The sequence below is a fragment of the Talpa occidentalis genome, unplaced genomic scaffold (genome assembly GCF_014898055.3).
Source record: "Talpa occidentalis isolate TD23 unplaced genomic scaffold, MPIMG_talOcc4v2.1 talOcc4.11, whole genome shotgun sequence".
Lineage (NCBI taxonomy): Eukaryota > Metazoa > Chordata > Mammalia > Eulipotyphla > Talpidae > Talpa > Talpa occidentalis.
Window position 1 is genome coordinate 20,247,618 of NW_023601104.1, and position 16,442 is coordinate 20,264,059.

The 16,442-nt window shown below is 44.7% G+C and overlaps 1 pseudogene; it reads right to left on the reverse strand.

The window, feature by feature from the left end:
* LOC119239563 (40S ribosomal protein SA-like) overlaps positions 1 to 16,442 on the reverse strand; it is a 39,911-nt pseudogene that overhangs the window by 17,656 nt on the left and 5,813 nt on the right.

Consider the following 16,442-nt stretch of genomic DNA (forward strand, 5'->3'; position numbering starts at 1 on the left):
TCTCACCATCTTTCCTCAAACCTCTCTGAGTGATTATTTGAAAATGGTAATCAGATCACGTGGCTCTCCTACTTAGACCCTCCAATGGCTCCCCCACATTAGGAATATCATTCAAAGTCCTTTCCCTGGCCCACTAAGGCCACCACAACCTGGCCCTCACTCTTCCTCCGGGCCCTTTTCTCACCCCTTCTCTCCTCCCTCCCTCTGACCTTGCCTCACTTATCTCCTTCTGGGCCCTGTATTTGCTATTCCCTCTCTCTTCGTGGTGCTTCCTCAGATATCCATTGACTGGCTCCCTCATTAAATCCAGGCCTCTGCTTGAATGCCACTTCCTCAGAGAGACGTCTCTGACTGCCTTTTTAAAAGAAACACCAGTCACTCTCTAACCCCTTAATCTGCTTTTTCTTTATAGTGTGTGCTGATCTGGAGCATCCAGTCAAAAGCTAGGACCTTAGCTATGAATTATCACAGTCACGGAACTCAAAACTGGCAGATAATTTCTCCTCCATCCTGAAGAATTGCTGGCCGGGGAACTGAGTCCTTTCACAAAGAAGGTCACACAGGCCACGGTGACCTCTTCATTCTTCTGCCCCCGTGCTCACTTCATCCTTCATGCAGCTCTTCCCACTGGCAGCTCTGCCCATGTAACCACTGACCTTTCCTCACGTGTTCCGTTTGAATGATCACATGGCCCCTCTGTTGTTTTTTGTTTCTTGGCATTGTCCTGTCATCCTGGAGGCTCACCCAGGTATTTCATGTTGATGCGTCTGCCTTCCAAATGATGCTTCATGCTGTCCATGAGTCAACATTAATCTTGGTGATGATTTCCAAGTCCGGGAAGCATGTATTTCACCCTAGGGGTCAGCACAGATTCTAACTCTGTGGTCCCCTTTTCCATATCTCTTTGAAAGTTTTCTTTCTGGAAGTATCGTTTTTATCTTGTTCATCCCTCCTCTAGTATGAGCTTCCCTTGTTTGGAATCACTGATCCGATTTCACTTGTAAGTACTCTGTAATGAACCTGCAGGTGAGGTGACATTTGCTCTTTGCATGGATACCACTTCTTTCTTGATTTAGTTCCTAGAAGGATGTGCTTCTTGGATGAAGTGAAATCCTGTGCTCTCCTTGTAGTTTCTGGCTCTTGCTAAGATTTTCCAAAAGAGTACTCATGCCTCAGCGCTGAAAGGGATCACATTCACATTCTGATCTAATCACTCCTAACTCCTAATGTATGAATATCCCACAATTTTTCAAGAAAGTGCCATTAAGAAAATGAGATTTTCCCCCTTTTTCTACGAATTTGAATGATTCCTTCTCTCAAGTCCCTTTCCTAAAGTCTTAACCCCTTCATGTGGCTATTTTTGTTTATTCTTTAAACCATTTATCTATTTATTCACTTCCAGAGGGCAATACTCTGAGCCTAGGATAAAATATTTCTGAAACTTTGATGGCTAGTGAAATTTTCCTTAAAGGTATAGAGTTTGGGGCCTCCCTGTTGGCACAAGGGGTTAAGGCACAACCTATGAAGCTATCCACAGCCACTGCAACATGAGTTCGATCCCTGGCCAGGGAGATACCCACATGGTGCAGCAGACCTCTCCTGAATCGTCTGCTCTTCCCCTCAGCAGTGTGCTTCACTCAATCAGCCTGTTCTGTTCCCCACTCTGTCTCTGGTGAATCCTCCCACCCCCCACACCTCTGACCTCTACCCCAGTTCTTATATGCATAAATAAATAAAAAATACTAAAAAAAATAAAGATAGACTTTGTAATTTGGAGGATGGGCAGGCTGTGCTCTTTTTTTACCCCTTTGCTTCAGGGACACTAAAATTTCATTGTGTCTTTGGTTATATCATAATGGAGTGCTAATCAGCAATAAAAAAAATAAGCTCATGCCATTTGCAGCCACATGGATGGAGCTGGAAGGGATTATGCTAAATGAAATAAGCCAGAAGACAAAAGAAAGATACTGAGTGGTTTCACTTATAGGAGGAATATATGGAAACCAAACAGAGGGTAAAAAAAAAAAGAGACAAAACTTGTAGGCAACTATAGATCAGAGGCCTAAAGCAGGGGAGGAAGAGGAAAAGGCATCAAAACAGGGGTGGGAAGAGCACAAGGGACCATGGTGATGGTTCATAGGTGATGTGGTGGTGGGAGATTTACAGGGACTACACCTGGGGGGTGGAAATCAAGTACTGTACAAAAATGAGCAACAATGTAAAAAGATGAAAAAAATTAACAAAAGAAAAAAAAAAGAAAAGGTGCAGATTTTTCTTGGAAAAGACAGCTTGACACCATGAGAATGGACCCAAACTAAAAATGATGCGTATTGTTCATTGTGACAGAGTGACATCTGTGCAGAGATTATTTCGATACTGACTATAAGATGAAGGAGAGATTTCCTTTCCTACTTGGAGAGAAGGGGTGTCAGTCTTGGTTTCTGGAGGGGTGAAGCTTCTGTTCATGGAAGTAGTAAATTGGTTTTGAAAGAGCCTCCCCTGGTGGCGCAGCGGTTGAGCGCTGGGCTGCGAAGCTGCCCGCAGCCTCTGCAGCGCCAGTTCGATCCCCGGCCACCAGTGAGGGTCCCACATGGCGCGCAGACCTCTCCTGCCACGCCTGCTGCTCCCCTCAGCACTATACTTCGGTCCTTCTGCCTGTTCTGTTCCCCGCTCTGGCTCTGGTGAATTCTCTCACCCTCCCACGCTTCTGACTGTACCCAGTGCTTGTATAAATAAATAAATCTTAAAAAAAAAAAAATCACTCTAAAATAAAAAAAAAAATGGCTTTGAAAGATGGTGGTATGTAATTGGGGCCATTAAGGAGAGACAAGCCTTCAGAAACCTGACTCTGTGAAGTGAGGGTGCAGTAACCACTCAAACCATATTTCATGGGTCTTCCCTATGTTGTAGCTCCCTCTGCTACCCAAAGTCTTTACTAAGGGTCTGCTGAAGACCAAAGTTTGCCTAATACTATGTGTTGGGAAATTAAGGGAGAATCAGTGCCCTCACTTGGGAAGAGTCAGTACTGAGTTTGCTGAAATGACCTGGAGAAGCTGGTATTGCTGAATAGAGAAGACTCAAGTAGCAATCCAGAGCTAGACATGGTAAGCGGAAGCTAAAATGATCCCTTAGACACAAATGTATCCCTCAGCCACACCAAAATACCTGGAACCCAGGGTCAAGACTAAACTTTGTATGAAGCAATGTAAGGTGGAGTAAAGTGCCTGTATCATTGTTTTTCAAACAGTGGAATTAAAAAGAAAGGGCAACCCCAGGGCTACAGAATGGAATACTGCTTGGTTGTATACATGTCCAACAAATATTTGTTCAGTATCCACTTTGTTGGCACCATGCCGGGCACTTGGGATACAAAGCTCTCTAAGATATGTTTCTATCTTTTTTTTAAAAAAAGATTTATTTATTTACACATACAATGGCTGGGGTACAGTCCAGAGGTGCGGGGTGGGTGGTTGAGAGGATTCGCCAGAGACAGAGTGGGGAACAGAACAGGCAGATTGACTGAAATACACTGCTGAAGGGAGCAGTGGGCGAGACAGGAGAGGTCTTCTGCGCCATGTGGGTCAGCTCCCTGGCCAGGGATCGAACTTGCTGCAGTGGCTGCGGATAGCTTCATAGGTTGCATCTTAACCCCTTGCGCCACCAGGGAGGCCCCTATAGTTTCTATCTTGATGTAATTCATAGCATGCACCGAATTATCCTCATGGCAGTATGGAAACAGAACACAGCAGGGAAAATGTAATACAGATAAATGTATATATATGACAATAATTGAGTGTGAAGGATAGGTTATTTGACTCTGCCTAAGAAGGTGGGAAGGCTCAGGAAAAGTTCAGGAGGAGGTGATGGTTAAGCTGTCTTAAATGATGAGCAGGAGATTAAACAAGATGGTGAAATCAATTTCAGGCAAAGGTAAAGAGATGTGAAAGCACATGCCTTTTTGGGGGAACATGGAGTTTAGAAGAAGGGTAAAGGATGGACCAGGGTGGGAAATTTGGGACAATAATACATTAAAAGGCTCATATATCATGACTAAGTGGGATTTATTCCAGGATGCAAGGATTATTCAACATTCACAAATCAATTAATGTAACTCGTCATCTCAACAATAGGAAAGATAAAAATTGTAAAATCATATCAATGCAGAGAAACCATTTAGCAAAATCCAACATCAATTTCTGAAAAAAAAAAAAAAACTTAATAAAATGAGGGCAGAAGGACAATACCTCAATGCAATAAAGGCAATACACAGCAAACCCACAACCAACATCATACTCAATGGTGAGAAACTGAAAGCTTTTCCTCCAAGATCAAGTACTAGAAAAGGATGCTCACCCTCACCATTCCCATTCCACATAGTACTGAAGCTCTGGCTAGAACAATTAAGTAGGTGCTCCAGGTAGCTCCAAGCACTTCTGAATGTGTCTGAGAATGGAGGTAGCCAAGGGGATCTTTAAAAAAGTAGAGAAAATACTTAATCTGCACAACCTTAGATATCTCATTCCTGAGGATAATAGGCTGGGAGAAATAGACCTTCAATGGCTTTGTAGTAACCAACCTTACTGGATTCCCAGAGCTTTTTAAGGGAGCCACCAGGTTATCCCATGGTAAATCAACTGTAAAGGCAAGAAAAAAAATACAAAAACATTTGGGCCTCAAATGAACCTGGGCCTCAAGTTTTTGATTTGCTAATTTATAGAAATGGGGTTTAGGAGAAGACTTGGCATACCACGTGGTTGGAAAGACAGAGTTCCACATTGACTGAAAACCAAGCCTTTTAGTGTTTAGACTAGCCAACCTGAAGGGTGTTAATGCCCTTGACTTCTAGTGGGTTAACTGCTGCTCCTGGGGGGTTGTGATGGCGAAACATATACTCTGGGCATGTTCAGTGCTACATGCACCACCTGAGCTGGCAATGGTGATTTATACCACAAAATATTGACATATTTGGATGAAGTGCCCTGTTATTGAGACATTTTGGCAGATCTAATATTTCTATATGGGTAACAGCACATTTTCACTGACATTCTTAAGTTATGCTGCTCTGCTGTGAAAAAAATAGCATTAAAAAAACCTTTCTTGATGTATCATTTACATATTATAAAAATGGGTAGTTCTAAGTATACAGTTTTATGAATCTCTCCCACATCAAGACATAGGCATTGCTATTACTGTAAAAGCTTCCTCCAGCCTCTTTGTAGTCAGTCTCTTGAGCCCCAGCCCCAGACAACAACTGACCTGCTTCTGCCACTACAGTTTCACCATTTCTCCAATTAAAAATGCCACATAGAGGGAAAAATTACTTCTTGCTAAATAAGTGAGATTTTAGCATAACAAATCGTAAGAATATCTGCAGCTCCAGAGGATTTTATATGCTTATGAAGAGTCTGTCTTTTAAAAAGTATGCAAAGAGGATGCCTCACTCAGTAGGATGTGGCCTTTGGTCAGCAGAGGAGCAGGTTCCTCCCACACTCCTGAAGTCAAGTAGACCATTTAAGTTATTAGCACAATAATTCAGGTCAAAAACATTTACATTGTTTCAGTTTCAGTGATTTTCTTGGATTTAGATGTTCTGACTGATTAGACTTTTTCACTTTAAAGAGCTTCTGCACAGCAAAAGAGACAATAACAAAAACAAAGAGAAACCCCACCAACTGGGAGAACATTTTTGCACACAACACTAATGATAAAGGACTGATCACAAAAATCTGCAAAGAGCTGATGAGACTCAACAACAACAAAGAAAATAATCCAGTCAAAAAATGGGCAGAAGAGCTAAAAAGAAACTTCTCTGAAGAGGAAATGCAAATGGCCAACAGGCATATGAAAAAATGTTCAACATCACTTGTCATCAGGGAAATGCAAATCAAAACTACCATGAGATACCATCTTACACCAATGAGAATGGCACATATTAAAAAAACTAGCAACAACAAATGTTGGCGAGGGTGTGGAGAAAAAGGAACTCTTCTGCACTGTTGGTGGGAGTGCAAACTGGTCCAACCACTATGGAGAGCTGTGTGGAGATTTCTGGACCTACTAAACATAGAGCTTCCATATGCTCCAGCAATTCCACTCCTAGGTATTTACCCAAAGGACACAGAAACATCAATTCCAAAGAACACCTGCACCCCTATGTTTATAGCAGCATTGTTTACAATAGCTAAGCTTTGGAAACAGCCCAAACGCCCAAAAATAGATGACTGGATCAAGAAGATGTGGTACATATATACCATGGAATATTACTCAGCATTCAAAAAAGATAAACACATGCAATTTGCAGCAACATGGATGGCGCTGGAAGGGATCATGCTCAGTGAAATAAGCCAGAAAGAAAAAGAAAAATACCGGATGGTCTCACTCATAGCAGGAATCTAGAAAACTTAAATAAGGGACCAGGAAAATGAATATAAGAAAGTGAAAAACAAAATCAACAAAAAACTATGAACCAGAGACACTTTTTGGGGGGTGGGGGGAGGGGAGGGATTGGGGTCAGAATGGGGGGGTTGCAATTGTATGGGGAATATAAAAATAAAATTTATTATTTAAAAAAAAAAGGTTGGTTTAATGACTTGTCTTGTGGGCCACGAAGCCTCTGGAGGGTGATTATTATTATTTTTTTAATTAATTAATTAGGGCCTCCTTGGTGGCCTAGGGGTTAAGTTTCAGCACTACCACTGTGCAGGCCCATGGCAATGGCCTGAGTTCCATCCCCAGCCGGGGAGCTGATCCATATGGCATAGCAGACCTCTTCTATCTCACCCACTGCTCCCCTCAGCAGTGTATTTCTACTGAAATCCTGTTCTACTGTTTGTACTGTTCTTGTTCTGCTCCCCGCTCTGTCGCTGGTGAATCCTCTCACCACCACAACTCTGGCCTGCACCCCAGTTCTTCTACGCAAAACTAAATTTAAAAAAATCTTTAAAAAATGTAATTATGGGCCTCCCCGGTGGCGCAGCGGTTGAGCGCTGGGTTTGCGAAGCTGCCCGCAGCCTCTGCAGCGCTGGTTCGATTCCCGGCTGCTCCCCGGCCGCCGGAGGAGAGTCCTGCATGGCCCGCAGACCTCTCCTTCCGCCCGCTGCTCCTCTCAGCAGTGTACTTCGGTCCTTCTGCCTGCTCTGCTCCCCGCTCTGGCTCTGGTGAATCCTCTCACCCTCCCGCGCTTCTGACTGTACCCAGTGCTTGTATAAATAAATAAATAAATCTTTAAAAAAAAAGTAATTATTTTTTGCATTGTTGTTCATTTTTGTACAATATTTGATTTATCCCCTCAGTACGTGTAGTCCCCATAATTCTCCAACTGACACAGCACCTGTGAGTCATCACCATATTCCCTGGTGCTCTTCCCTGACCTGTTTTGACCCCTTTTCCTCTCCCACCCCTGCTGGATGCCTCAGATCTATGGTTTGCCTGCAAGTTTTATCTTTTTCCTGACCCTTTGTTCAGTTTCCCTGTATTTAAGTAGGGTGATTATTAACCTAACACACATGCTGGAGATGGGCCTACAGTCAGTTCCCAACCTCAGTCCCACCTGGAATGTGAGTGGAATACCTGCCTGGGTTGCATGACGTGGTAGCCACAGAATTTCTCTTCTTCACTCACCTGCCCCTTCAACACAGAGTTGAAGGAAATTATCTCATCTCATGCCCACCATTTCTGTCTCCCATCATCCAGGCTATGAAGGGCAGGACAGATGGGAAAAAGGAGAGGGTCCTAAGAAGATGACTCTCCCGCCACCCCTTCACCTCTGAGGTTCTTTGATCCAGGTTCTCTGTGCCTCCACCTCTGCCCCAAGCTCAGCTTCTGTGATGTCAGCATCACAGAAGGAAAGCTTAAATTGTGGGGATTCTCCAGTCCTTTGAGCACATAGAGCTCGTTCTTCTGTCTGCACCTGAAAAAAAAAGAGTGTGTTTGGACTTGGCTGGGGAGGGGACGGAGGAACAAAAAGAATGGACTTATTATGCATTGGTTTTGAGCTAGACACTGGGCTGTGTGCTTTAATGTGACATCTTGAATTGGAGGAGGAGGGAGAGGGATGAGAGGGAGGGAGGGAGGAGCACAGGGGACTGAGGTGATGGTGCACGGGTGCCTTGGGGAAGGAAACTCTATGAGGACTACTCCTGAGGGGGTGGGGGAAGCAAATATTGTTTAAAAATGAGCAATAAAAAAAAGTATATATACATTATTTAAAAAACCAAAACAAAAAAACAAACCCCAGTCTCTTTTTGAATCAGTAGAATGAGGGAACACAGCTAATTTATTGAACACCAAACATTGTGTTGGGTTTTTTGCCTTTCTTAAAATGATGAAACCAGGCTCAGAAAAGTTAAGTGACTTGTCTGAGATCTCAGAACTGGCAAGTGATGTCTATTTATCATCTCTCTCTCTCTTTTTTAAATTTATTTATTTATTTATTTATTCATTCATTCACGAACCAGGGTACAGGCCAGAGGTGCGGGAGGGTGAGAGGATTCACCAGAGCCAGAGCAGGGAACAGAACAGGCAGACTGATGAAATACACTGCTGAGGGGAGCAGCGGGCGCGACAGGTGAGGTCTGCCGCACCATGTGGGACCCTCGCTGGCCGACGGGGATGGAACCAGAGCTGCATAGGCTGTGGACAGCGGTGCTCAACTGCCTGCGCCACCAGAGGAGGCCCTATTTATCATCTCTTTTGGTGAGAGACCTGGTCTGAAAGTTGTAGATGTGTCAATGAAAAGACCCCTCTGTGCAGTCCAAGGAATTATAGAAAGAGGGTGAACTAGCTATTTGCCTGGGAGTTGACGGAAGTGGTTGGAATTGCAGCGTGAGGAGGGAGGGAGTCGCATCTCCTTAGCCTTCTGGACACCCCTCCGACTCCCTCACCTTATCTCTTATTCCCTATTCCAGGAACCACTGTTTGGAGGAGCGGAATCTCGGTGTCTCACCCACTGCCTGTCAGGTAGAGAAGGAATCCCGTAGCTCACCGCTCCTGAGGGTGCTGTGTTCCCAAGAACACAATGGAACCCTGGTTCTCTTGGCTCACGGCATCACCATAGGCATGGTTATGACTAAGCTTCCTAGATCGCAGTGTCTGACTTGCGCTCAATTGGTTCACATCATCTAAAGTGTTCAGGCCTCTCCTGGATGTTTGTTTATACCTATTGATTCCATTTGCTAGAAATGCATCCCGGATCATCTGAACACTGAAACATTTCTTTTTTCTTTTTGTTTTGTATTTTTTCATTTCTTTTTTAACGTCCTTGTAGGATTTCTCCCTTCAGTTGTGGTCACCATAGTTTTCCCACCACCAAAGTGCCCACAATCCTCCACCACACTCTCCTCTCCACCTACCTGTACTGTCTCCACTTCTCCTCTGCCCCCAAAGGATTACTGTCTAACCTGGACCATGTATGATTATTTTCTGAGTTCATGAAGTACATTTGCTTGCCTGGCAAGTTCTCACCTTTAACTTGGTGTCGCATTAGGTCTGGGGTTTCCAGTAGTATGTGATGGAAGCTGGGCACGGAGGAAGCCCTTTGTGGAACCCTCCCTCCTTTCTTTGAGGGTGTTGGGTTTAGAGGCAGAGAGGAGGGACCATAACATGCAGAGACACAGTAGTGCTGCCCTCCCTCCCTCCCTCCCTCCAGTGGCTTAGAATTTAATGGATGGAGCTTGAAGGGATCATGCTCAGCGAAATAAGTCAGAATGAGAAAGAAAAATACCGGATGGTTTCACTCATAGCAGTAATTTAGAAAACCTAAATAACGGACCAGGAAAAGGACTAATTAATACAAAGTAAAAATAAAAATCATTAAGCAACTATAATCCAGAGACACACTACAAGGCGGGGGGCGGGGTGGGAAGAGGAAGGATTAGGGTCAAAATAAGGGGGGGGGTGCGATTGTATAGGGAATATAACCAAAATGAAAATGCATACATTGTGCAAAAATGAAAAATAATGTAAGAATTGTATAAAATAAAATATAAAAAAAGAATTTAGGATAATGGAAGGGTGGGAATTTGAGCAGTAGGGTGCATGGTGTCCAAAAGTTGGGCAATTGTGCATTTTCATATGTTGGTTTCTCTTGCTTTGTAATTTAGGAAAATTTCTCTTGGGACCCTGGAGGCATCAGCAACATTCTCTGAGGGCAGCCACTCTATTCTGGCAGACACCAGCTCTCCTCCTCCCTTACCTCTCTTGTCTGTCAGGGTGCTGGGAAATTTGGGACTAGCAGTAGGCGAGCAGGCAGGTGCCTGGATGCAAACTTTAAGGTGGAGCTCAGGCTCAGGAACTTGCGCGCACAGGGTGGCACTTGCATGGCCCAGCTAGCGAGTGTTTCCTTAAATTCTGTGCTTCAGGTGCCCCACTTGACTCACCCTAGTCCCAGGCTTGCCAGAAATTATAAATCACCCAAATGACCCTCAGAAAAGGCAGACATTTAATTAGGACAGGCAGAGAGCCCACAGCACTTTACCCCTTTGACAAAACAGGCCGGTTTCTGTTGTCATTGGTACGGAAAATAAATTGTAATCAGCTGTCTCTGTTCTGATTCAAACATGCTAGTGTTCCTCAGGGACATGTCAGCAGGTACAGCCCACATGCCAGGGACCCGGGAGATAGCAGCAACAATGCTAATTTGAAAATACTTCTGTGGCACTTAGCAGGGTGTGATTTTAATTCATTTTTTGTCCCTTGATAATCATAAAGTGCTTTCAGCCTGTGAATATCCATTTTTGACCGGCATGCTCATACTTCATCTGGGGACCACATTTAATGGCCTTGGTGATGATGGGGTTCACAAGGGAATTGTGTACGGTACAGATATTTGCTTTGTGGAGAGAAACATGCACTGATACTAATTCACATGGCTGTTCTGTGTAAGGAACTGTAGATCTGGATACTTGCCTATATGCAAGACTGTACACACCACACACAGGGCTAATAATTGCCTGGCACTTTGGGTTTACCCAAACTTTTATTAACATTGCTTTATTTAATTCTTGAACTAATTCTGTGAAATTGACTGAGGTCCTTTAGTGTAGTGAAACGAGCTGGATTATTCAAATTCCTCCTTTACTGCGTAAGTAGTTGTAAGACCTTGGCCAATTTACTTAAGCTCTGAGCCTCAGTTCCCTCAACTATAAAGTGGAGCGTGTCATACCTACATTTCAGGGCCTTGGGAGGATTAAATGAGGAGCACATACAGTGCCTGCTACAGTACCTGGTATGTAGTGGAAACTCAAGAGATGTGGGTTCTTTGCCTCCTCCAGACTGGGGCCAGTGCTTTTTTCACTGCTGTCCCTGTCTTGAAAATCACTCTCAATTTTGAGGGACATAGAAATTGTTCTCCCATAAGCCCCACAGTGACAGTGTGATCCCTCTCAGCTCGAAATCCACTCATTTCTCAAGTAACTTAGGGTAAAGGGTGTTGTGTGAGATTTTTGGATTGAGATCCAGAGGACTTGGGAGGGAGCGTGGGCTAGCCCCGGCAGTCCCCCGGTTCTGTAGCCCTGGACCATGTGCCCCTCCCTGCAGCTGGCTCCCATGACAGCCATGGGGAAAATGTGAAATGGTTGCTTCTGCAGTCCATCTGTGGTTCCTGATGCGTCTTCTCTCTAAGTGGTTGGCCTTAGTTTTCTTGCCTTTTCTCCATCTCTTCATCTCCTCTCTACTTTTTGCCTAGTACCAGGGACCTTCCAATAGCTTCCCTAGTGTTTGACTTTCCCTCCACCCCTCAGGCCTAGTGGCCCGAGGCTCTCAATCTGTATCCTCTGGTCTTGCCACCCCACTGGGGACAGGAGACACTATCTGACTTGCACCGAGTCCAGAGAAGCCACTTAAGATCCTGTTCTCTAACCCAAAAGGGTGCCAAGCATGGGGATCCTCAGCACCACCTCAGGTTGGTTGGAGATTCATTGTTCAAACAGATAGACTCTGGGATGGCTAGACTAGCAGTCAGGGGTTCACAGTGTCTGATCTGGGTCTGCTATTCATTAACACGGAGCAACCACAGAACCTGACTAAGTCTTGGTTTTTCTCGTATGTCAAACAGGAAAGATAATAACAACTGGACAGTATTTTTATTCTGTATGAAGAAAGCAAGCAGGTAGATGAAAAGCTTTTGCACTGTAATAAAGGAAGACATTACTATCAGAGACTCTTATAAGTACCCTCAAGTGTTCTCGGGCCTAGAGTTTGAATTTCCAGCACAGTACTGGCCCACATTTTCTTGGATGCTGATCTTGTTTCTTCCTTACAGCAATCCTGGGGGGGAGCGGGGGCGAGCGGGAATCAGGATCCCTTACTGTATTCAGTGGTAAAGTGAAACTCTGACCACAGAAAGTGTACAGGACTGCCCTCTGAGCTGTCCATAGCTGTTCATGCAGGTGCCCAGCCCTGGGGATTTGAACATGCCATTCTCTGGGTCTTCTTGGGGCTCTGGGAGGGGGACTGCAGGATGTGGGGCTAGAGGGCAAGGAGACCCTGCTTGCAGATGAGCTCAGAGAGATGTTCTGGGCAGTGACAATAACATGGTGAGTTTGGATTTAATCTCTCTTTCTTTTTAAAGATCTATTTATTTATGCATATAAGAACTGTGGTGTAGGCCAGAGGTGCAGGGGGTGAGAGGGTTCACCAGAGACAGAGTGGGAAGCAGAACAGGCAGATCTACTGAAATACACTGCTGAGGGGAGCAGCAGGCGAGACAGGAGAGGTCTGCTGTGCCACGTGGGTCAGCTCCCTGGCCGGGGATCAAACTTGTGCTGCAGTGGCTGCTGATCACTTCATATCGCTGAGACTTAACCTCTCGCGCCACCAGGAAGGCCCCCTGGATTTATTCTAGAAGCCCAGGAAAGCCTATCATCTTCAATAGTGGAACTACCAGGCAGGGACCTTTAAAGTTTCTTACTAACACATCTACCAAGGACTATAGAATTGCTGGTCACATTATTCAAGTATGTTGTTCCAAACATGTAACAGTCTGACTGTTGTGGGCAGAGGGCCCAGCAAGATCTCTTCTCTCCCCCATGGTGTCCCCTCTTCCTTTGCTCCTCGCCTCTCCACTTACACCATCTTCCTCCCAAAGTCCCTTCCCTCCCTAATGATAGCAGCTGCTCCTGACACCTCTGGGGAGAACACAGGAAGTAGCCTCCCCTGCTGCCAAATCCAACCTCTGGGTCATTTATTACTGCAGAAGCCACCTTGCTATTAAAGCACTGAGACTCATATTTCCCCTTTTCTTAAGAAACAAATTCCATCATAGTCAAGGCCACACAATTAGATGTACAAGAGCAGAGCAAGCACCTGCTAAGACCGACCCTCATTTAGTGGGAGTTCTGACAGATGCCGGCGATTGCTTCTGGAAACAGCAGCCAGAGCTGTGTTGGATTTTTCTCTCTTTGCTTTTCCCATTCTCTCTCTCTCCCTTCCTTCCTCTATCTGTCCTTCCTTCTGATACCTCCTCTCCCCCCCATCTTTTCCTTCTCTCTTTTTCTGCTCTTTTTCCCTCTCTCTCACCCCCGCCCACTTCCTACCAGCAGACATTTCTCCTAAGCACTGGAGACGGAAACACTTTTGGAAAAATGTAAATGAAGAAGAAGAGCGGATATCCTTTTCGTCTCTGTAAACAGATGACTTAAATGAGGGTCTCTTTGAAAGATGAAATGATAAGAACGTACAAGGCCATTCATTATATTAGATTTTGATAGCATGCAATTTAAAATACTAGAACATTTGGGGGCGACCACACTTTTCTATAGTATTAAGTACATCTTCAAAATAGAGTAGCTATTAGTCATTCTTTTCATTTTTTCCTCAGGAGGGTTGGTTGGAATTATTTTTATTATTTGGCACAGAGCTCACTAGCATCTCCAGAACAGCCAAGAAGCTGCAGGTGGGCTTTCCCAGGGGGCTGTTCCCAGACCCCAGCTTTACCTCCCTGAGATTTCTGTGGCTGCTCTGTGCCTCTAATAACTGGTCATCCAGAGACGGGTCAATCAAGACTCATGCTGTTGTGAGGGTAAAGGATGGGTTTGGAGGCCGTTTGTATCATTTCACAGAGAAAAGGGCTAACACTGGCAGGGCTTCTTAATACAGCTCAGGGGGACATTCGGGCCCATGGTATCTGACCTGGCTTATGCTTTGGGACTTTGTTGGATACCCCCCTCTTCTGGTGACAAAACCCATTTAAATGGGCTAAATACCCATTTAAAACCATCATAGTGGAGCTTGTATTTTTCATTCACCCTTGCTCTTTGCATCACCCTATTCCTGTATTTATGCAACAGCTGACCTTTTCGTAGCTTTCTTCTGCATTTCTAGGACTGGTCGATGGATGGGACTTCCCCGGTTTTGACCTTTGGCACCGCTAGGTCTGGCTTGTCCTCTGGGTCAACCTCATGCTGGTGGTTCTGATCACAAGTGGGCCCCAGGCTGGCTGATCATTGGTCTAGCCTGCCCTGGGCTCCCTGTCAGGCAGACCAAAGAGCACTGTGTTTAGTGTAAACTCTTCCTTTATTTCTTTAGTGACCGGAGACCTGTTTCTAAGTAACATATGCAAACAATTTCAACATATTCTGGACTGGGTGACTCTAACCTGTTCCAGTGCGCTTTCATTCCCACTTGTGTTTATGCCACATAGGCCCACGAAATTTGGGGTTTGGAATTTCTAGCTCTTCCAACATCATTTTGCCTGGCATTAGCTTAGATTTAACTAGAGGGCCTCAAATACAACCAAAATCATAATCTCCTCAAATTTTGTGCCTTCCTCCTAAAGTTTTGGCAAGAGGCTCTTAATTAATAAACAAGGCATTTGTAAAACTGAGTTTTCTGGTTTTAGATGTGACAGATCATAATTCCTAATAAGGGAGCTACCTTTCCCCAATTGTCTCAGGGTGGAGTGAAGTGGCTCTGTTGTGATTTATTACCTCACAGCAAAATCTTTGATAAGTGGCCACCAAATGGCTCCTCATTACTCAAAACTCTTCCAATTCCTTAAACTAAAGTCCTTCCCAAACCTCAAGCAAGCCACTTGTGTTCTGGGGGAAATGAATCGGGGACCTTCTCGCTAAACTATTTTGGCATAAAAAAATATCATAAATGAGAGAGGAGAAAATCTTGTTTGCTAAAGGGCTGCCGGGTGAACTGCCTCTTGGCCTTTTGATAGCATCTTTGAAATGGAAATGGCCAGCTGCCTGACCTTCTGTTCAGTGACCCTTTTTGTACAAAGTCAAATTGCAGCCGCCTCACAGCAGCAATTCACCTATGGACACAAACAGGATTTCCATTTTTTTCTGACCTTTTTTTTCTCCTGGTGCATTTGTTACCATGAACATTTTTTCACTATTCACATAAAAGAGATCATGGTTAAAAAAGAAATCCTTTGCATCAAAAGGATTTTAACTTCATAATGATTTCAAAATATTAGGGAAGCGGCTGCCTTAATTTTGTCCTTTATTTGAGCCTTTAAATGTGTCGTAATGTGAAAAGACTATATTGTGAGACAGTTTGGGGTTGTTAGCATTTCTTGCATTTGAAAGAATCAGCTAGTCTTGATCAGATTAAAAAGGGAGGAAATTATCCTCACCTTGCTGTGAACAAAGGAAGAAAAGGAAAGGCAAGTTCAATTTTAGCGATTATGGTGAATCTGAGACTATAAATACCCTTATGTGCTTTCTGTGGAGCAGTGCTGAATGGGAGTCTGTTTTCAAAAGGAACCAGAACCTGGCTGACTGTCTCTTTGGACTGGGGAGGCTAGCATGGGGAGGAGAGGAAGTCCTTTCAAAGCCCTCACCCTGGCCTTCTTCCTGCCCTCACTGGGCATGCACAACCTCTGACCTCAGGTGGCATACACACGCTGTTGGCCTTGCCGAGTGCTCACTGTGTTTCCACCCTAGGGTCGCTGCTGGGGGCCCGGGGCTGCCCTGCCTCAGATGGCTCCATTGCCAGAGTCCCTTCCATATCGGTGCACCTGGGTGCCTCTTCTCCACAGACAGAGGTTCACTCCATGGCAAAGGGGAAACCTCTCTTTACTGGACTGATCAAGGGAGCTGAGAAACAGAAGCGGGTGGGCTCAAGGGATTTTGATGGTGATAGATGGTGAGTTTCTGATTCAGCCAATATTTATCAGCCCCCTGCTCCCTGCTGTGAGTCTGACACCCTAGCTAAGTCACCCCAGAATACCATGGGAGGCCACATCCAGAGAGTGAAAGGAGCAGACTCAGGGGACAGACAGTCCTTGACTTTAGATCGGGCTTGGCCACTTACTAGCTGTATGACTGTAAGCACATTATTTAATGTCTTGAAGCCTCAGTGTATCACCAGGAAATTGAAAGCTAATACTTGTCTCCCGGGGCTGATGTGAAGATTAGATGAAATGATGTATGAAAAATTGCCAAGCCCAGAACATAGGACATAGTGAGATCTCAACAAACATGACTTCCTTC